The 22,901-nt window shown below is 40.4% G+C and overlaps 1 non-coding gene across 1 annotated transcript; it reads left to right on the top strand.

The window, feature by feature from the left end:
- The first annotated feature begins 17,566 nt into the window (after positions 1-17,566).
- LOC116858613 lies at positions 17,567-17,672 on the top strand. Its single transcript, XR_004380962.1, has one exon. It is a non-coding gene; the product is annotated as a U6 spliceosomal RNA (small nuclear RNA).
- Positions 17,673-22,901: the final 5,229 nt, after the last annotated feature.

Below are 22,901 nucleotides of genomic sequence, written 5' to 3'. Positions count from 1 at the left end.
AGGAAACAAAGGGATGGACAGCGAGGGGACACCTGCTCCTGGCTGGTTGTGATGCTGGGCACAACACATGGAGCTCCCCCTCACCTGGAGGAGAAGGCTCCCATCCTAACCTCACAGATACTTGCACTCTCTAGTACTTTCTATCCATAGCCATTCTCTCTCCTTCTTACTCCCAAAATGAGTATCTCATTTTGATAAAGGAGGAAGTCAGTGCACAGTGTGGCTGGTGTTGAGGGGGGGTGAAGGAGTGGATGGGGAGTAAATGGGGTGAGGAAGGAAAATCAGCCAACCAGCAGAGGCAGTGAGTCCTTCCCCTGGACACACAGATGGGTGTAAGTGTGGTACGTGGCACACTGGGGGCCCTAGTGCACTGAGCAGGAAGGAGCTGCACTCTCCTCATGCAAAACCATGCCCCTTTCCAGAAACTAGACTGTGTCTAGCAAACGGTGGCTCATGACAACATCATGAAACTGTCCAAAGAAGCCACCTTGAAGCTTCCCCAGGGTCAGGGGGACTACCCAGCTTCCTTGGGAATGGGAAGCGCTGCTAAACACACAATTCTCTACCAATGCAAGGACAGCATTACAGAAAGGTGTTCGGGGTGGAGCAATAAGTTAAGGTATCTTAGAGTATTTTAAGATAGATACAAACATCCATGAAACTGGTGCTTGCCAGAAGGGCCACACAAGGCTTCGGCCTTGGCCTTGGCACTTTCCAGAGTCTGCTGGGCCCTGCAGTCACCTGGAAGTGCCCGTCTTCCCCCTTCCTCCCTCCCTGCCCAGCCCAGAGCTGAGGCCCCACCCTCATCCCTTCTCATTCCCCCACCCTCCCTTCACCCAGGCCAAGCCTGCCTCCCAGGCTTCAGCGGGTCCACTAGGCCCGATGGGTCTGAGACTCCCATGTTCCATGCAGAAGGACACGTGTCCTCTACTACCAGACTCTCCTAGACGGGATAAATCCCGACACCTCACAGAAATAAGCCCCCAAGAGGAGGTCTGATTCAAGCTGGCTTTCCTTTGTAAGGGGCACCTCAGCCCAGAGAAGAGGGTTGGGGTGCTACATGCCTCTCTGATCAGCCTCCTACACTCCATGCTGAGGCTAGGGAACACAAGGTGAGGGGTCCTGGGCCAGGGAGTTAAGATTGTGCCTTTCAGGTTATTACTTCAACCTCTTTTGGTGTACCAGAAATTAACACAGTCAATTTCACTTTTTTTTTTTAAGATTTTATTTATTTATTTATTTATCAAATAGGCAAGAGAGGAGGAAGCAGGCTCTCCGAAGAGCAGAGAGCCCGATGTGGGGCTGGATTCCAGGACCCTGGGATCACGACCTGAGCCTAAAGCAGAGGCTTTAACCCACTGAGCCACCCAGGCGCGCACCCCCCCCCCCTTTTTTTTTTTAAAGGTAAAGCCTTCCATAAGCCTCACTGACTTGGCACATAAAAGTTTGTTCTTTGGAGAGAGAGAGACAAATCAAGAAACAGACTCTTAAGTGTGGAGAACACACTGATGGTTACCAGAGGGGAGGTGGGGGTGGGCAGATGAGTTAAATAGATGATGGGGATTAAGGAGTGCACTTGTGATAAGTGCAGGATGATGATGGAACTGTTGAATCACTATATTGTTCTCCTGAAATTAATATAACACTGTATGTTAACTAACTGGAATTTAAATTAGAACTTTTATCACAGACCTGTACTCCTGGGGCTAATCATACATTATATGTTTATAAAAATATCTTAAAAATTATTTTAAAATAATAATAATAATAATAAATAATAAAATTAGAACTTTTAAAAAAATAAATTTTTTTAAAAAAATTTTATAACTTTGCTCTTACCCTTTTAGGAGATCTTGGCCCCAGTGCACAAGATTATTCTAATTTCCATCATATAATCAACTAATGACAAAAGATTCAAAGAGATGGTGGTGAATCATTACATCCATCAAATGCTGGGCAGTCTAAATAGTTTCTCAAGTGACACCCTGAGGCTCCCTTTGTATACTGAGTTTCAGTAGCCCCAGAAGGAGATCTTGATCTATTATTTTTAAATCAGGTAATTCTGGGTTGTTGTTTTTTTAATAACTCAAACTAGAAAGAAGAAAAAGTCTTGGATAATCATTTTGCTGCAGCATTACTGCCGATCCAGTGGGCAGTGACAGCTTCCCAGGAGCTCTTATCTTATCTGCCCCAAATTACTCTTATCAGTCCCAAAGTAAGGGAAGTTTCAGCTTCAGCAAGACGGAGCAATTCAGAGAAGAAGCAATGCCCTGACCTTTGGCAAAGACGATTAGAAATTTGTCCTTCTCCATTTCTTCTTTTAACCAAGATTCTCTCCATTTTAAATTTTACAAGGTCCACAGACCACTCCAAAGATCCCAAACCAATCTTCACTTATTGATGGGACAGAGAAAGCATTAACCACATGATGGAGAAAATCACAAATGCCCCTTCTGTTCAAGCACAGATGAAGCTCCTTCTAGGTCCATACACTGTGGGTCAAACACCAGCGCATCAGAGACAGTTAAGAACAAAGTCTTCCTTCTAAGAGCTAGCAGTCCAGTGAAAAAGCAGGCTCAAGAAACAAGCCCCCTGGGACATGGACAAAAGATCAACGGTATCTATGGCTATGACAGGTAAGGTCTGGAAAAGCTCTTGCAGGAGGTTAGATTAGATCCAGGCCACCCAGCAATGACATGGTGCATCTGCAAGACATATTTGCATGGAAATAAAACAGGCAGGAATTGTTCAAGAAATAATCTAATGTAGTAGACATGTGGGGTGTTGAAATATTGAGGTGCCTAAAGCCCAGGAAGACATGTCTTCTAACCAGCATCCCTCACTGTCACGTACCTCTCACCGCCCCCAACCAGTCTGGTACGTCTAGAAAGAACACCAAAACTGCAAGCAACCATAATCCTTCTAGATTCCTCTTACTGCACTGTTGATCTAAAAGTACCTACTGGCCTCACCTGACCATTGAAAAAGCAATCCTCAGGCCCTTGTCAGTGATTCGATGAGGACATTATAAGATAGAGTGATTCTTTCTGAAGCCAGAGCAAGTTATCAAAGAGGTCTAGTGCTAAGTCATTAAAAAAAAAAATTGCAAAGAGGGCACTGACCTGGATAGATTGCCTAAACGAAGATAGCAGCTCAGCCTGCGAGGTCTTCCACAGGTGTTTCAGGAAGGCTGCAGATGTAGCTGTGGGGCTCTTTCACCTGGAACTGCTTCTCCTAAGAGTCCTCCACCTATCAGCCAACACAATGAGAGGATTAATGTATAGTAAGTCCTTCCTTAACCATGGAGGATACATTCCAAGACCCCCAGTGAATGCCTGAAAGCATGAATCACACCAAACCCCAGGTATACAATGCTCTCTGGCTCAACATTGTTGCCATCAATAAGAACACATCTTCTGTTCATGTCTTCCACCCACAGATTTAATGCCTTTCCCATCTTAACTAAGTAGTTATCATATACCATGGCCATAACTTTTACAGTTTGAGGTTCAACAGCAAAACCAACACAAGTTCCTTTATCCTTCTTCATAGTTTCACAGAGGATTCATTCTTACCATAGATCTTAGCAACTGTAACAATGATTTTGTTTGTTTGTTTGCTTATTAAGTCAAGCATTTACACCTTTACATTTCGAGAAAGCCCTTTACAACTTCTCTTTGACATACTCAAATTGCCAGCATCCCTACTCACGCTTTGGGGCCATTGTTAAGTAAAATAAGGGTCACTTGAACACAAGCAGTGTGTTCAGAGACAGTCAATCTGATAACCAAGATGGCTACCAAAGCGACTAATAGGTATACAGCGCATACAGCGTGGATATGGTAGATGAAGGGATGATTCATGTTCCAGGCAGGACAGAGCAGGACGGCACAATATTTCATCATGCTACTCAGGTTGGTGCACAGTTTAGAACTTATAAATTGTCTGTTTCTGGAATTTTCCACTTACTATTTCAGATCACAGTTGACCACAGGGAACTGAAACCATAGAAAGCAAAACCATGGATAAGAGGTGACTACTGTAATGCTTTTTAGAAGGTAAAGCAAACACAAATAAGTTCTTGCGTAATTCACGATAAAGCAGAATTGGTGAAACAGACATTCATGTGGACATGTAAGTTTAGTAGGAAATTCAGGAAGGAATGAATTTAATTTGGTCGCGACTAAAGTTTTGTCTCATTTTCAAATAGTGGGCTATTTCCTTAGTGATTTCCAAAATGCTATCTCAGTTAGCTAAGTTTCTTTTAATATAGTATCATTTTAATGTTGCATTCCCTATTTTTAAAAATTTTTTGAAGGGAAGCTGTCAATACATGTATTGCTAAATGAACATAATCTTAAGAATAATTTATATTAATAATGGGTGACTTGATTAATTGGAGGAGGAACATAAACTATTGCTGTATTTATGACTGTCGATGTTTGAATAACTACATTTAATGCCTTAAGTTATTAGGTTAGATTGATTCAAGAAGATCAAAGTATAGAGCTCATCCTTTCCAAAGTGGATCTTCTGTGTAGGCCTTTGATAATATTTAATTTTCCCTCAGTCTTACAATAGAAAAGTTGTTCTAAATTCAATATAGGAAGTTATATACCATTTAAGTGCCTGAAGAAGACAAAGATAATGTGATACTTTTGTAAATATTTTCTGAATGCACAGAATGCTACAATATGAAGTCATTACTTATGGCATATAGTAATAAAAAATACTGCATTTGCATCATTGAGGATTGGGTTTGTCTGCAAGTAACAGAAGACCCAACAGTGCTGGCTTGTGTGTCTACTGTAACAATGTGGGAGAAGTAGTCCACAGTGGCTCTGGAGGCTCACAGTGTCCCCAGGATCCAAACCCCATCTGCGGTCCTGAATATCATCCTTAGCATGAGATTTCTGTGTCTGTTACAGGGGAGAACTGCACTCCCAAGCACTATGTCCATATACCAGAATGGAAGAAGGATGATGGATGTTGAGGTGAAGGACAGAGAGCCAAAGGCATGGGCCAGTCCTGTCTGACCATAAGAAAAAAAATTGTTTTTGCTTTAGCTCTACCTAGTGACTTCTGTTTCTATCCAAACAGCCAGAATTGGGTCATATGTCCACCCATAGATATTAGGGCATCTGCGGAGTTGATTACTTTTCAGTGGGCATTGACATACCAAAGTTCTAGTAGTAAGAAAGTAGAGAAGAATGGATGATCCTGAGTAAGCAATTGGTTGTTTCTGCTGCAATGTCATGATTTTTTTTTAAGATTTTATTTTATTTATTTGACAGAGAGATAGAGAGAGAGCACAATTAAGCAGAGCAGCAGGCAGAGGGAGAGAGAGAAGCAGGCTGTCCGCTAAGCAGGGAGCCCGATGCAGGGCTCGATCCCAGGACCCTGGAATCATGACCTGAGCCGAAGGCAGCTGCTTAACTAACTGAGCCACCCAGGCACTCCTGCAATGTCATGATTTTTTTAACAGTTTATTTATTTGACAGAGAGAGAGCCCACTTGTGCACAAGCGGAGGGGAGTGGGGAGCAGCAGGCAGAGGGAGAAGCAGGGACCCCACTGAGCAAGGACTGGGACTCAATCCCAGGACCCTGGGACCATGACCTGAACTGAAGGCAGATGCTTAACAAACTGAGCCACCCAGAGGTCCCTACAATGTCATGATTTTTTATCATTTCTGTGGCAGAACCGTTAATTGCGTGGTACAAGTTGCCACCATTCTGGATTTCTTCTACTTCAGGTACACAGAAGGATACTTCCATGCTCCCTTGAAGATAGGCACAGCCACATGCCTACTTGCAGTTAATGAAGGTGAGCAGAAATGACAGTATAGTGCCCAAGCTAGAGGACCAAGCTGCCTGGCACTCTATCCTTCCTGCTGTGGTGACCAAGCAGGTCAGGGCCAAGAAGGAGCCAAGTCCTGGAGGGGAGACCATGAGCAGAGCCCTCTGACAACCACATCACTAGATGTGACACTGGAGCAACAAGTCAACTTTTGGTCTTTGCTGCCACTAGGATTTGGTGTTGGTTTGTTACCACAAACCCTGCCTGCCCCGACCAGCACACACTGATGGCAATTTGTCCAGTGCTCTCCATTGTAGGCATTTTGTTTCTTTAGTAAGTAGGTGGGGATACACTAAAATGTAGTATGCATTTAACAAGGCAGTAGCATTTTTTTTAATATAAAGGGTGAAAAATTAAATAATCTACTGTTTTATTAACAGTGACTTCCTAGGGTGACAAGTGGTCTGGAAGCAGTGGCTGCATCAAGAGGAGCACATACACTTCAAAGAGTTAAATGGTCTCTTTGAAGAGAATGTAGAGGGAAGTAACGCCCATAAAGGAAGGTCCCTATCGATGAGGGGCCATTATCCAAGATGGAGAGGCAACCTCTCTTCCATCCTAATAAGCCTTAACAAAATTGATTCTTTTTTTACTGTATATTTTGAATAATTTCAGACTTTGGACAATGTTGCAACAATAGTACAAAGAATTCCCGCTCAACCCCACTCATGCCATACTCTCCTGCATTTCCCCCTGATGATCTGGTAATTCCTCTGCCTTCCTGGCAAGTTGGTCCTCCACAACTAAAACTTAGAAAGCTGGAGCTCCTCAGCCTGCCCTTGGCCCCTCTTCTCCATCTAAACACTTTGCTCAGACCAACTTGTAAACCCCCAAGGCTCGTTACCACATGCCAGGTGATTTGACAGGCCACTCCTCTGATTTCTACATTTTTGTCTGTGTATTCTCTGTGATATATCTGGTAATATTCAATTGTCTCCATGATATTGTCTCTTAAGATAAGTGTCTCAAATGTGCCCCAGACTGAAGTCATAAGCAGAACTTATTTTTTCCACCCTACCCACACCTGGTCTTCTCATCTTCTGGCATCCTACAATCCATCAAGTAGTACAAGCCAGAAATCTTATAGCCCTATTTGACACCTCTCCAATTTATCTCTCCTATCCTTTGTCAAATATCCCTTTCCTTGGGGAGCTTTCCCTGGCCTCCCTAGCAGACATATCTCCTAGAACTGTCCAGCTCACCTTCACTGCACTTACCACAGTTATGATTTTATAATTATTTGTTTGGTCACTCAATTAGCCTCTCTCTCCTTGACTAGACCATGAACTCATTAAGCGAAGGACTTGGTTCTGTGTGGTACCTCCACTTTCTCACTCACCATCTCAAATGGTCAATGCTCAGGAGGTATTTTTTTGAATGAATATGTGAATGGGCATCATTCCAATATATGTTTTCCTCCTGAAAGTTCTGGATTCTCTTCTCCTCCTGGTGGATCACTTAAGGGAGTGGAGATCAGTTCATGTGCCCCTTGGGGAATCATATCTAAGTATTCTCAAGAGATTTCATAAAGTCAGACAGACACAATTTCTTCAGCTCAAGACAAAACTTTTCCTTGCATTCCCAATATTCCAGAAATGGAAGTCCTTAGATTTGGTAAATGACAGAGAGAACTCATCCTTGTTCATGTTGACAGTGGGTATAGCAGAGTGTGCACACACTTGGAGGGAGAACATCCCAGGAAGAGGGCACAGCAAATGCAAAGTCCCTGAGGCAGGAACTCACCTGGTTTATTAAAGAATGTGCCCACAGTGGAAGGTCAGCACCATGAGGCATATGCTTAGTTTGTCTTGTCACCACTGGATCCCCACAGCCCAGCCCTGTGCCAGCGTGCCTAGAAGCACAATAAAGCTTTGTTGCTGATGTTGAATGTCAAGTAGTCAACATGGTCTCTGTAACAACTGGTGTGACAGATTTAGGGACTGAGTCAGCTGTCTGTGACAATTATTGATCCCCCTCGTGCATGTAGGAAATAGTCTCATACTTGGTTGGGAGGAGGGGCCGTTGAACTCTGACTTGTTCCAAATGTCCTGGGGGAAATGACCTCTGCTCCCCCAGCATTCCACCTGGATCCCAGCTCCAGAGGATTTGACTAATTAGCATCTGGCAGGTGTCTGGAAAGAGCTGCAGGGCAGCAGTGAGGTAATGGCCAGGCACATGCCCCACCCGCCCCCCATTCCTCTGCTGAGAAATCCTCATTTTAATTAGGATGCCAGAGGATTACGTTTTTATTTTTTTAATTCCCTTGTAGTTTCTGGCCCCAATCATGCTCATGGAAAGTTCTGTACTCTCCTTCCTGTTCCCACTGCCTCAACAACAACTGTGGTCCAAATAAAGTAACTGTTCCCTGAAGGGAAGCTCTGTCTTCTCCAGCCACCGACCAAGCCCCCGCCCCTCGCTGTGGCCAGACCCAGGCTCCTCCCCCACCCGAAGCTCCTCCCACATTTTGGGCAACTGACACTTGCACTTGGGTTCTCTTGTGCACCAGGAGTAGTGATGTTTAGCATGGTCTGCTGTTTTCTCAACTTGGTAATTTTCAGGTAGTTCCAATGGGCTTTTTCATCACTTCACTGGTAGAAAGCAATTTAGGTACTTCAGATGATTGATTTAGTTCAGACATGTTTATAGTCCTAGGAGCTATCAATTGTGAATAAAAAGCTTATGCTCATAGAACTGTACAACCCTAAGAGTGAACCCTATTAAAAACCATGGACTTCAGTTAATAATAATTTATCAATATTGGTTCCACAATTATAACAAATGTAACACACTAATGCAGATATGTGAGAAGTCTACATATTATTTACTCAATTTTTTTATAAAACTAAAACTGTTTTGAGGTGCCTGGGTGGCTCAGTGGGTTAAGTGTCTGACTTTGTCTGACTTCACCTCAGGTCAGGGACTCCAGGTGCTAAGATCAAGACCCACATCCAGCTCCACGCCTGTCCTGCTCACTCTGCCCCTCACCCTGCTCACCCTCTCTCTCAAATAAATAAAATCTTTAAAAAACAATAAAAATAAGTAAAACTAAAACTGTTCTAAAAATGGTCTGTTAATTAATGAAATAGTAATATGGGTGGGGTAGTAGATGAAACAAGATTAGCCAAGAACTGGCCATTTTTGAAGCTGGGTAATAGGGCCACAGATGGGGATTCAGTATATTGTTCTATGTCTATAATAAAAGTTTTGTTAATCTTATGCTATTTCATTAATGTGTCTTTTCTCATTATAAAAACCATTCATGCACATTATACACATTTGAAAAATATTGGAAAGTACCTACAATAGACTCATCATTCAAAATATGAATGGTTTTGCCATAGACATATATAGAAATAACAAAACTGGGATCATACTGAATAAGAAGTTCTGGATCTTACCTCTTTTTTTAAACTTAGTATTGCACCATGAACAACTTCCTGTGTCTTAAAATAGCTCCAAAAGCATGCTTTCAAATACTGGCAATAAGATTTCATGGGGTGTCTATACTATAAAGTTAGAAATTAAATGCCCACCTGAATGGCCCTCACCCCATCTGGTTAAGATTGTCAGAGGTGTGAGGTCTGCAGTGCACCCCGACTCCTGCGCCAGAGCAGCCTGACTGCGGCGTGAAAGCCATTTGGTCTGGGTCCCCAGCTGGTGGTGAATTTCTCACACTTCAAGTTGTAAATGCACCTCAGTGCTACTCAACACAGTGGAAGACACTCATTCTTTATTCAGAATGTACAGAATCTCAGGTGGATTTGCTATTTACAAAAAGAAAGGGGGTCAGGCTTTGAGTGTTCGAAGCCCCAGCATTCATGCTACTGCTCTCCCTGGACCCACAAGCCAGCACTCTCTGGGGATGCCCAAGGATAAACGCGGTTCCTGGCACACATCGTGACACTCTGACCCTTCCACTCCTGCTCAAGAAAGTATATCAGAGGGCCAATGAGTCAGAATGGTGTTATGACAATAAAATTAAAATTCACTTAGTAACTATAGCAAACCTCAAAATCAACCTTGCCCCTGACTGTGACCCTCTACCACCTAGACAGGTGGCCCATTGGCTCTAGATGAGCTCCACCAGCTCACAGCTGGGCCTAGTGAGAGGTCTCAGTTAACCATCCACCTCCTGGCTTAGAGAATCAAAGTGAAAGCAGGGTTGCAATGGGACCAAAGAGCCACGTAGATAGAATGCACACTGGCCAGAGGATGTTATGTTTGACTACAGATCACACAATTAAAGAGACTTCTAGATCAGATCTGGAAGAAGCAGGTTCTTCCTGCAGGAGCCAGTTCTCCTGGGGCTGAGCAGATACAGGCGCCAGCCCACCCGACTTTGCCAAAGGTATTTTCTACCACAAAGCTGGAGAGAAAAGACGGCTTAAAACTTTAAATATGAGGAAATGTGTTTTCTCAAATCCAAGTCTCCTGCCAATATATCAGGACCTTTATCTTGGCAAGCTGATCTAATCAGACAACCATAACCTGTGATGTGATACAAACACTGAGAAGTCACATTAGTGCTTGGGAGGGCCTGGCGCAGTCAGAAAACCCTAATGGACCCATGAACCCAGGAGGCCTCCGTTTTCACTTCAGTTCCCCTGGGTCTGGACCCTGGGACATCTTCCAGGTCAACTCATGCAAGGAAAGATTAATCTATCCATTGAATTCCTAAGAATCATTGGCTTTTGAGGTGCCTAGCCCAAACTGTGAATTGGCCCCATGTGAAGAGTTCATGGACACCCCTGCGGGCCACAGAATTGAGAGGATGAGTCAGCCAGAGAGTCAAGTTGCTATCAGTTCAGAGGGGCCGAGGGGAGGCTCGCTCCAAAGGACATGCAGTTGTCCGGGTTTGGAAAGAAGAGAAAATGCTTTTACCAGAAGACATAGCAGCTCCTGGCCCAGAGAAAACAGAGAGAGAAGCCAATGGGAAAAGCACTCGTGCAGCACAGGGAGCTGTGGCCGTGGATGTGACCTGAAGAAGGAGCATTCCTCTGGGCCTCGTCATCTCAGTCAGCACACTGACCCTCTTGACACACAGAAAAAAGCATTCCATCAACAGCCATCTCCCCACACTTTTAAGAAACAAGCCTCATCTTTAACTCGAAAATTGGGGCAGGTCTGTTTCATTCCCCAGCATCCCAGATCTTCTTGGCACTGAGCACCATGGGAGTAATCCCAGCTCCAGCTGGCATTTCCTTGGGCCTGATGGGGGAGGGGGGTAAGAAGACTCAAAACTGTTACCCTGCCCCAAAAGGAAACCAACAGAAAACTTAAAAGTGATACAGAGACAGAGGCTGAGGGAAACATGGTGCCTGTATTCTGGCTACACACGCTCCACAGAGCAGCTTCCCAAGGCCTGTCTGCCCTTCCCATCAGGCTGGGTAAGGGGATGACATTTCCACATCCCCCGTGCCTGGGGCTGTACATGCTGGAGAGTCTAGACTTCAGCATTCCTCTCTTCAGGAAGAGATGGCCCGAATGTGATTCCAGCAGGTACTGTGACTGGCCACTACATGGGAAAACTGCCAAGGTTCTGAGGATGTTCTTTAAAGGACGAGGTCTCTGAGAGAGCCAGGATGAGACTAGGAGGAGGCGGCCCAAATGACCACAGTAAAAACACTATAAGATATATCATGTAAAAAGGAAATAATTTAGAAAAACAAGAAAGTGAAACAGATAGAACTAAGGAATTAAATGTAAACAGGCTATGATGGCTGAACGACTTATAGAAAATGGCATGTAAAAAATCACAGGGACAAAAGAGTAAGCCTGAAGATTATTTATAAGTAAAATTTAAGAGCAAAATAAGATTAAAAAAATTAGAATAAGTGAAAGAACAGTTAAACCCAACAAAAACAGATGAATGAAATTTTCATTCAAATGAAAACGAAAAAGATATTTTTTAAATGTCCACAACAGCAGACTAGTTAAACAAATTATGATAGATTATATGATACAATATTAAGCTCTGAGTAATAGGTTTTAGAAAAATAAGCAATGATACAGAGTATGCTCCTGGCATACAACTTGATAAAATTAAACACTGTACAATCCCAACTTAGATACAAATATATATGTAAATACATAGGATTATGTATTCCTAGAAAGATGTGTGTGCACACACACATGTGCATGCTTAGATGAACATGCGGAAGGAAGTACATCAAAATGCTACCAATGGTTAACTCTGTGGGGTCATTAGTAATTCAAATCAGTTGTACTTTTTTGAACTTCTTACAATGAACCGGTATTCCTTTTACTTCCGGTAAAAAAAAAAAAAAAAAATTTCCAAAAAATAAAAATCAGAAAAGAGAGCTTGAAAACGTATCTGTAGAAAATGAAATTTTTTGTTGTTTTAAAGTTATTCTGTTAGAGACATTTAGTTTTTACTTGAAGAGATTCTATGGAAGGAAAAATATCTTCAAGTGAATTCTTAATTGAGTAAGAGGATATAATGTCCATTCATTCATTAAAAGATATTCATTCCACATTGTATCTCGCCAAACACTCACTCAGTTACTGGGGATATAACAAACCAGATAAAAATCTTATCCTCTAAGGGTTGCATTCTGGTTGGGAGAAATACACAATAAACAAAATAGAAAGTATGTCAATGGCGGTAAGGAGTTTAGAGGAAAACAGAGCAGAAGAAGGTATAGTTGCTTCTGGGAAGCTGCATTTTTACAAAGAGTGATGATGGGCAAATCCCCTGAGAAAGTGACTTTAGGACAAAGACCCAAGGAGGGGAGGGCGCCATTCTGTGGACAAGTCAAGGAAAGCGCTCAGGCCAAGGGAACATTCGCGTTTCAGAGATGAACAGCAATCAATTTATGTGTGCAGAACAGGAACAGAGTAAGGGAGAACGGAGCAGCGGATGAGGGCAAAGGGTGATTTTGGCTGTGACTGTGAGCAGGGTCAGCAGAGGGCCATAAACCGAGAAGAATATAAACAAAGGATAATGACTGGCCTAGTGTTGTGTGCTCTCAAATGCCCTTGTGTCAATAAGGGCCCATCCTCTCAAGGCTCCTCATTATGTACTACTTGAAATTTGTGGCTTATGCTTCAACCATGGCTTCAGCTAAGGGGGAGTGCAAAAACCTGGGGGCTTATAACCACCTATTTCCATGAAATAAATTAGTCCTTCAAAAAGTAATGACAAACCACATAATTTGAAATAATAAAATATGCTAAAAGAACATGAACAAATAGAGATACAGAAATTATAAGTAGTTAGCTTACAAAAGTCATAAGGTCAATTATCAATTAAGTGGAAATTGCTAGAAAGTAAGTGGAAAGTTCAAAACCTTAAGATCTGGAATGTTGTAAACCTGATGCTTCTATTAGGTGAAATCCACGACTCACTGAGTCAAAGACAGCAGCCTTCCAAGGCGGTTATCACCATGAGGTTCCTCAAAATGGACTGTGTACATCAAAGTGGCCTCACAGAAGCCAGGGCAGGGCAGACAAAAATGAGCTGCTAGACGGGGTGCGTAGGTGGCTCAATCGGTTAAGCAATTGCCTTTGGCTCAGGTCATGATCCTGGAGTCCCAGGATGGAGTCCTGCATCGGGCTCTCTGCTCAGTGGGGAGTCTGCTTCTCCCTCTGACCCCTACCCCCTCTCATGCTCTCTCTCTCTCTCTCTCTCTCAAATAAATAAATAAATAAAATCTTTTTAAAAAAAAATTAGCTGCTGGAGCAACTCTTTGACCAGAAGTTTCAAAAAGAAGCAGAGCCATGTTGTCCTCAAGCCCAGTTACACATAGTGTAGCCTAGTAGGCAGGACCAGTGTGGCAGTGGACAACTGCGCTTGAGAACCTTGCTGCAGTCATGAAGATAGCTGTTAACTTGATGGAGCATCTTTATCCAAAGAGGTGTCATTGCTTCTCCTTTCTCAGCACACAGCATCACCACATCTTCCCACCAGGCCCAGAGTGAAAGAGAGCTCACCAACAAGAACAGAGACACACCTCTAGACCTTCAGGCCTGGTTGCTTTTTCACTGCGGCCACACCCAGTGGTAGACTCCCAAGAGGAAAACCTCTCCAGCCCCAGAAGAACCCAGGGACCAATCCTCATGCCCTAGAATGTCACAGAGCTGGGGAAGGGGGACAAGGGGAGAAGCTCTTCTCTGCTGCCAGCATCATCCATCATCTAAGGGGGATTCCTCACGCCAGCTCATTCAGCAGAGTAGAACTGGACAGACCCCCAAATGTAAATTCCCCATGATCTGAATGGATTGGAGCTCTCTCAAGAGGAAACTAGGGTAATTGGAGGGACTCGGGACCTGGGGAAAAATAAAAAAAAACACCTGTTTAATCATTTCAGGTTTTTGTCTCCATCATTACTGGTGAAGAACTTGTTAGATCTAAGAAATGAGAGTTCCTGGAATTATAGATTGAATCACAGATGAAACCCATTATAAGGGAAAATTAATCTGCTAAGTCCTCCCACAACAAATCCTCAGCCTAGATGTACTTTCCCCAGTTTCTAAGACTTTTAGGGAAAGTCCCTCCTTCCATTCATAGAGTTGACCAACACTGTCTTTCTGATGGCTTGGACCATTTTGGTGATTATGCTACTAGTGGACCAAGACTAATTATTACACAGAAACAGACGCTTTCTGCCTGGGAAGAGAGGCTTTAACTGCAAAGTGGCATACCCTCAGCCCACTGGTGGGTCCCCTGCTTGTCAGGTCAGCACCAGTCAGCTCAGAATTTCTGGTGGAACATAGTACTTGACACTTTTCCTGAGGAGCTCAGTGCTGGAACTTGGAGATTAATCCAGTTTTATTCCACAGTGACCAGAACTAGGCAATAGACTCAGAGTTCACGCTGTCCCTTTCTCAGCACTGCTAATGCCCTTTAGAGTTGCCTAGCACTTTGCCATTTACAAAGAACTTCTGCATTAATTATTCCCTTTGAGACTGAGACCAACTATGTGAGGTTGTTAAGTGACAAACATATCAGGGGAGTTAAGTGGCTTGCCAAAAGCCATGAGTCTCAGAAGTGGTAGGCCCCTGAACTTCTGACCCCCAGTGGACTCAATCCAGGGAGCAGCCCTGTCCACCAGACCACCCTGCTGTTCATGACCTCACTCTGTCAACCTCATCCACCAGTGCCCAGATGTGTGCAAATGCCCTTCTTAAAGCATCTACATTGATTGGTCTGAGCCTATGTAGCTTTTAAAACAGCAAATTGTGTTTTTAGGTGTGGTCCAGGCCAATGTGACTACCCCAAATCAGAACAGGTAACACTTCTATTTTCACTCAAATCACTTTTTTTATCAGTACATTTATTTGTTCATTCATTTGACAGAACTTTATGGAGGACCTGCTGTGTGACAGTCTTAGTGGGAGCTATGTAAGGCTTTTTATTATTATATAAATATCTTTAAAGAGTAGAAATCTTTAAATGCCTTTATGAAAGATAAAGATAAATATGTTTATGCTTTAAACAAATATAATAATGATGTGGTGTGGGATTACTTAACATATGTAAATATAAAATGTATGACCACAATAGCACAAGACCAGAAGACAAATTGAAGTATATACTATGAGGTTCTTAGAGTATTTATGAAATGACATAATATTACTTGAAGTAGTCTATAATAAGTTATATACTATAAACTCTAAACTACTAAAATAACACAAAGGATCCACCACTAAAAATACCAACAAAGAATATGAAATTTTAAAAAATGTAATCCAAAAAAGTCAGAAAAGGAAAAAAAAAGGGGCAAAAACAGATGAGACAAATACAGAACAATTAAGATGACAGATTTAAATCTAACAATAATAATAACACTAAATGTCAATGGTTTACATGTCCCAATTAGAAGGCCAAAAACCATCAGATTAAGTCAAAAAAACAAGACCCAACTATATGCTCCCCTAAAGAAATGCACTTTAGGGGCACCTGGGTGGCTTAGTGGGTTAGGGCCTCTGCCTTCGGCTTGGGTCATGATCCCGGGGTCCTGGGATCGAGCCCCGCATCTGGCTCTCTGCTCAGAGGGGAGCCTGCTTCCCTCTCTCTCTGCCTGCCTCTCTGCCTACTTGTGGTCTCTGTCTGTCAAGTAAATAAAGTCTTAAAAAAAAAATGCACTTTAACAGAAAGAAGATACAAACAGGTTAAACATAACAATATACCATGCTAATGCTGATTGGAAAGAATGCGCAAGAGGCTATATTAATAGTAGACAAAATAGATTTCAAAGCAAATTACCTTACCAGAAATGAAGGTCATTTCGAAGTGATAAATGGAATAATTCATTAAGAATATAAAAATCCTAAATATTTGTACACCTAATAATGAAAATTCAGAATACATAAAGATACAGATAGAAACAAAAATAGTTTTGCAAATAGTAACAGAAAGAGTGGAAAACAGCATGCTAGCGTTGAATCAAAAGTAAATTTGACTGAGTTTCCAGGTTGGTGAACACGCAGAGATAGGGGAGAGTGGTATGTCTAGAGAGGGCATGCCCTTTCCCCATACCTCACCTTAAGTATCTCTTCATCTGATGGGCAATTTGCATCCTTTATCACATCCTTTAATAAACTGGTAAACATAAAGTTGGACTGCCTATTATTAATATCAGGTAAAGTACATTTCAGTGCAAAGATTATCATCAGAATTAGTCTTTTCACATTAATCAGAGCATTAATTCCTCATGAGGACAAAACAATCCTAAACATTTATGTACCTAGAGTTTCAAAATATATGAAGCCATTATAATCAATAATTATAAGATCCTTCGCTCAATAACCAATGAAACAAAGAGATAGGAAATACATAAGGATTTAGAAGACCCAAATAAAACTACCAATCAACATCACCTAATTGACATTCATAGTCCATCCAACAGCAAGAGAATCACATTCATTTCAAGTGCACATGGAATAGTTCTCATGAAAGACCATATATGGTCTGGACCATAAAGTAGATTTGATAATGTAAAAGTTTTCTAGTTATGTCAAATATGTCTTCTGGCCATGAAGGAATTAAATTTGACATTAATAAAAAAAAAAAACCCTCCGGAAAATTCTCCAATATTTAAAACGAAATAACACACTTTCTAAATAACCAGTGGGACAAAAAAGAAACTAAAAGAAGTTTTAAAAGTGTTTCACGAATGACAATAAAGACGGAATATACCACAATTTCTGGGATACCATTAAAGTAGTATGTAGGCAGTAATTGATAGCAATAAAGGCCTGTTTTAGAAAAGAAGTTTCAGATCAATTTTCTCAGCTTCCACTTCTAAAAATTAGAAAAAGAAGAACAAATTAGACCTAAAGTAAACAAAATCAATGCAATAATAAGGGTCAGAACAAAAAAAAAAAAAATCAATAAAATACAAAACAGAAAACCAATGAAGAAAATATAAAGAAACCAAAACCAAAAGTAAGTTTTTTGGGGAAAAGCAATGAAATTTCTAAAATTCTAGAAAAACAACTAAAGAAAAAAGGCAAAAGATAAAAAATCCTTAATATCAGGAATGAGAGAGGTAGTATCATTACAGATTCTATAGATATAAAAGATATAATAAAAAGATTCAATTGTGAGCAATTTTATGTCAATAAATTTGACAACTTCAATGAAATAGACAATTTCCTTGAAAGACACATACCACCACAACTAACTCAAGAAAAAATAGATAACTTTTTAAAAATCCTTATATTTATAAAGAAATTGAATTTGTAGTGCTCGCTTCAGCAGCACATACATTAAATTGGAATGATACAGAGAAGATTAGCATGGCCCCTGCGCAAGAATGACACCCAAATTCGTGAAGCATTCCATATAAAAAAAAAGAAAAGAAAAGAAAAGAAATTGAATTTGTAGTTTAAAACCTTCCTACAAATAAAACTGCATGTCCAGAAGTTTGGTAAAATCTATCACTGGTAAATTCTAGTCAGTGCAATAAGCCAAGGAAGAGGGAAAAAAGGCATCCAGACTGTAAAGGAAGAATAAAAGCTGTCTTTATTCACAAAAAAAAATGACCATGCAACCAAAAGTTCCTATTAATCTACAAAGATATTCTTAGAACTAATAAGAGAGTTTATTCAGTTTGCACAATACAAGATCAATATAAAAATTAAACATATTTCTATATAGTAACAATAGAAAATCAGAACTTGAAATTAAAAAACAAAACTATTACCAATAGCATAAAATTATCAAATACTTAGGAATATATGAGAAAAATACAAGACCTATACACTAAAAACTATAAAACTTCACTGAAGGAATTACAGAAGATGGAAATAAATGGAGAGACTGAACATGTACTTCAATCAGAAGACTCCATAGTGTGAAGACATCAATTCTTCCCAAACTGATCTATAAATACAGCACACTATCCAAATCTAAATTCTATTCATATGAAAATGCAAAGGACAAGAGAATAGCCAAAACAACTTTGAAAACAAAGGACTTGATTCACAACTCATTATAAAGTTAAAATAATCCAGACAGTGTGGTATCAGTATAAAGACACTAAGGAGAGGGGCGCCGGGGTGGCTTAGTGGGTTATGTCTCTGCCTTCAGCTCAGGTCATGATCCCAGGGTCCTGGGATTGAGCCCCGTTTCAGGCTTTCTGCTCAGCAGGGAGCCTGCCTCCCCCTCTCTCTCTGCCTTCCTCTCTGCCTACTTGTGATCTCTGTCTGTCAAATAAATAAATAAAATCTTTAAAAAAAAAAAAGAAAGAAAGAAAGAAAGACACTAAGGAGAGATCAGTATATCTGAATAAAGACCAGAAATTGACCTATACAGACAACTGATTTTTAACCAAGGTACCCAGACAATACAAAGGATAAAAGATAGTTAATTCAGCAAATAGGGCTGAAACAATTAGACAGTCATATGCAAAAATAATAGCCTTTCCCATTCTTTGTGCCATATGCAAAAGTTAACTGACAAAATGAACCATAGACTTAAATTTTAAACCTGAAACTATATCAGGGCACCTAGGAGACAGTCAGTTGAGCGTCTGACTCTTGGTTTCAGCTCAGGTCATGATCTCAGGGTCCTGAGATTGAGACCAGCGTCCAGCTTCATGCTCAACATGAGATCTGCTTGGGAATCTCTCTCTCCCCCTCTGTCCCTCCCACTCGTGCTCTCTCTCTTTCCCTCTAAAATAAATAAATATTTTTAAAATTATAATAAATAAATAAAACATAAAACTATAACACTTACAGAAGAAACATAGGAGAAAATCTTTGTGACCTTGATTTAGACAAGGATTTCTTACCATGATCTGTAAAAGAAAATACTGATGAATCTGACCTCATCAAACTTAAGAATTTCTGCTCTTCAAAGAAAGCAGAGCCTAAAAAGATTGTTAAGAGGATAAAAAGATTAAATACAGACTAGGAGAAAATATTCACAAATAATAGCTTTGCAAATAATAACTCAATAATGAGAAAGCTAAAAACTCAATTTAAAAAAAAGGAAGCAAAATGTTTGAACAAACATTTCATCAAAGAGTAGATGAGGAGTTAACACAGAGTAACTGGAAAGTACATCACTTGCCTCTTAGAGTTAGCTGAAGGTAAAAGAAGTCACTGAGTCTGACAAGTCAAGTACTACAAAGATTAATAATAATATAAAATTTGTGTATAAAATTCAAAGCTTAGGAAAAGAGAGGGAAGAGAAGTGATTTCTATAATTTCCATATATTCCATATAATTTCCATATTTCTATAATTTCCATATTGTAAGGCACCAACAGATAGTATCTAAAGAAAAAGATGACTGAGGTTTTTATTACAGAAATCATTGGCATAGAGGTAGTTAATAGAACACACATATCTTTCTGAATACAAAAGTCAATACCCAATAAAAGACAACTAAAACATGGCATGTCAAACTGATATTGAACATGCCATCCATATCAATAAATAGAAAGGGTTTAACTTAAAAGAAAAGTTTTATCAAGTTGACTAGCAAAGCAAAACCCAAATCTGTGCTCTAGAAAAGAAAGACAAGTAACAAAGACATTCAGAAAGGATAAAAGTTAAAGGATAAGAGAATTCATACTAGAAATATCTGCTATCAAAATAGAATTCTAGCCAAAACGCAATAAACAGGATAAGAAAAATACCTTTTAATGCTAAAGGCTATAATTCATAATGAAAATAGAGTAGTTATTAATATCTATGCACCTGATGCCACATCGAGTTTGCCAAGCAGATGTTATAGGAGAAGAAAGGAGAAATATGTAGACACATGCTAGAGACTATAGAATACAGATGAGCTATAGTCAGAGAAAAAAATCTTAATAGTAAATATCTATAGCAATAAAAATAAATAGGAAAAAAGAAAACTAATGTTTTCACTGGGGAATTTAGCAATCTTGGATACTCAGATAATCCCCATCTACTTAAACTATTACAGAACATGGGGGGTAAACATTACAATTTCCAAATTCTTTTTATAAAGCAAATTTAATATAGATATCAATACCTGATAAATACTGCCCTAAAAATAAAACTATAAATCAATCTAACTTAAAAATGCTAATAATAAAATCTTAAATAAAATATGAGCAAACCATATATTAAGAAAATGTTGAAGCACCTGGGGGGCTCAGTTGGTTGACCAATGACCCCTGATATTGGCTCAGGTCATGGTCTCAGCAGGGAGTCTGCTTGAGATTCTTTCTCTCCCTCTGCCCCTCTCCCCCTCCCCCACACTCACTCTCTCATACTCTCTCTCTCTCAAATAAATTAATTAATTTTTAAAAAGAAAGAAAGAAAATGCCATCATGGCCAGATGGGATTCACTCCAGGAAAGAAATCAGTTATTAGCTTAATTATGTTAATATGTAATTCCATATGTAGATATCCATATCTATAAGAAAACAATCACGTCATTTCCGCAGATGTTGTGCCAGTTTTCCTGTCTCCACGCTGTGCTGGGACTTTGCAAATTTTCCTGTTTGACCGGCTCTTCCGTCTTAGGCTCTGCCAGTAGGGGGGTGCTGCAGGGAGAGTGCAAAGCTAAGGGATGGGAGGCAGAGGTTTGCTCCTTTCTATCTGCCCTCTCTTCCTGCCCATATCATCTCCATCTTGTTTCTTCACCTCACAGATAGTGGGGTTTTTCTAGCAGCAGCTTTTGAATTCAGTTTGCTCTTTTTCCAGACCTTGTTCGTCCAGTCCACCAGGGCCCCCTTCCCAGAGGTGTGGGTCCAGCTTCTCAGAGTCCCTTCTCTGAGTTCAGGTGCTGGCACCAGCCAAGCAGTGGGGTCCTCAGAGGTCTGAATTCCATGGGATCTATCCTCTTCCCTGTGTTCCCCCAGCCCTAGGTGTGGTAGCTACTTCCTTCAGTTTCTGCTACCTCCCAGATGCCTTAGTAGTCCTTTTGACTTTTCTGTTAGTTAACAGTTATTTATGTTAAATTCTCTTTATTAAAATAAAAGTCATGACCACATGCAGAAAAGTGAAACTGGACCATTTCCTAACACCATACACAAAAATAGACTCAAAATGGATGAAGGACCTCAATGTGAGACAGGAATCCATCAAAATCCTAGAGAAGAACAGAAGCAGAAACCTCTTTGACCTTGGCTACAGCAACTTCTTGCTAGATACCTCTCCAAAGGCAAGGGAAACAAAGGCAAAAATGAACTATTGGGACCTCATCAAGATAAAAACCTTTTGCACAACAAAGGAAACAGTCAACAAAACCAAAGGCAACCAACAGAATGAGAGAAATATTTGCAAATGATATATCAGATAAAGGGCCAGCCTCTAAAATCAAAAAGAACGTATCAAATTCAATACCCAAAGAACAAATAATCCAATCAAGGAATGGGCAAAAGACATGAACAGACATTTCCCCAAAGAAGACATACAAATGGCCAACAAAAACATAATAAAATACTCAACATCGCTTGGCATCAGGGAAATCCAAATCAAAACCACAGCGAGATACTACCTCACGCCAGTCAGAATGGCTAAAATTAACAAGTCATAAAATGACAGATGTTGGCGAGGATGTGGAGAAAAGGGAACCCTCTTACATTGTTGGTGGGAATGCAAGTGGTGCAGCCACTTTTGGAGATTCCTCAAAAAGTTGAAAATAGAGGTACCCTACGACCCAGCAATCATGTTACTGGGTATTAACCCCAAAGATACAAATACAGTGATCCAAAGGGGCATGTGCAACCAAATATTTATAGGAGCAATGTCCACAATAGCCAAACTATGGAAAAAGCCCAGATGTCCATCGAGAGATGAATGATAAAGAAGATGTGGTACATATGTGCAATGGAATACTATGCAGCTGTCAAAAGAAATGAAATCTTGCCATTTACAACAATGTGGATGAAACTAGAGGCTGTTATGCTAAGCAAAATAAGTCAGTCAGAAAAAGACGAGTATCATATGATCTCACTCATATGTGTAATTTAAGAAACAAAACAGGATCATAGGGAAAGAGAGGAACAAATAAAACATGGCAAAATCAGAGAGGGCAACAAACCATAAGAGACCTTTTATAGGAAACAAACTGAGGGCTGCTTGAGGGGAAGGAGGTAAAGGGATGGAGTAACTAGGTGATGTACATTGGGGAAGGTATGTGTTTTAATGAGCACTGGGTATTATATAAGACTAATGAATCATTGACCTCTACTTCTGAAACCAATAATACATTATATGTTTATTAATTGAATTTAAATTAAAAAAATATAAAAATAACAGGCATGGTTTCTGTGTCCATTTGTCAAAATCTGACACCCATTTCTGATTTTAGAAAGTATTTTTTTAAAAGAAAATATTCAATTAAGGAAGAATTGAAGGACATCTGATTTCCTATACATGCAGCTCCACCCCAGAGCCAGTATATTACTGAGTGGGGACTAGAGGTTCCTCCACTGCCCCTTGTGTTGGAAGTAGTAGACAAAGCAACTAGACAAAAGTCTAGATGCCCTATCCTGATGTGAACCAATCTCAAGAACATGGGGGAAAGAGCAAGAAGTATAATAGTAAATACAGTATCTACCTTTTATATAAGAAATAGATAGAAATACAGACAT

The sequence above is a fragment of the Lontra canadensis genome, unplaced genomic scaffold (genome assembly GCF_010015895.1).
Source record: "Lontra canadensis isolate GAN:19392208 unplaced genomic scaffold, GSC_riverotter_1.0 scaffold3, whole genome shotgun sequence".
NCBI classification, from domain to species: domain Eukaryota; kingdom Metazoa; phylum Chordata; class Mammalia; order Carnivora; family Mustelidae; genus Lontra; species Lontra canadensis.
This window is presented reverse-complemented; position numbering and strand designations above follow the sequence as displayed.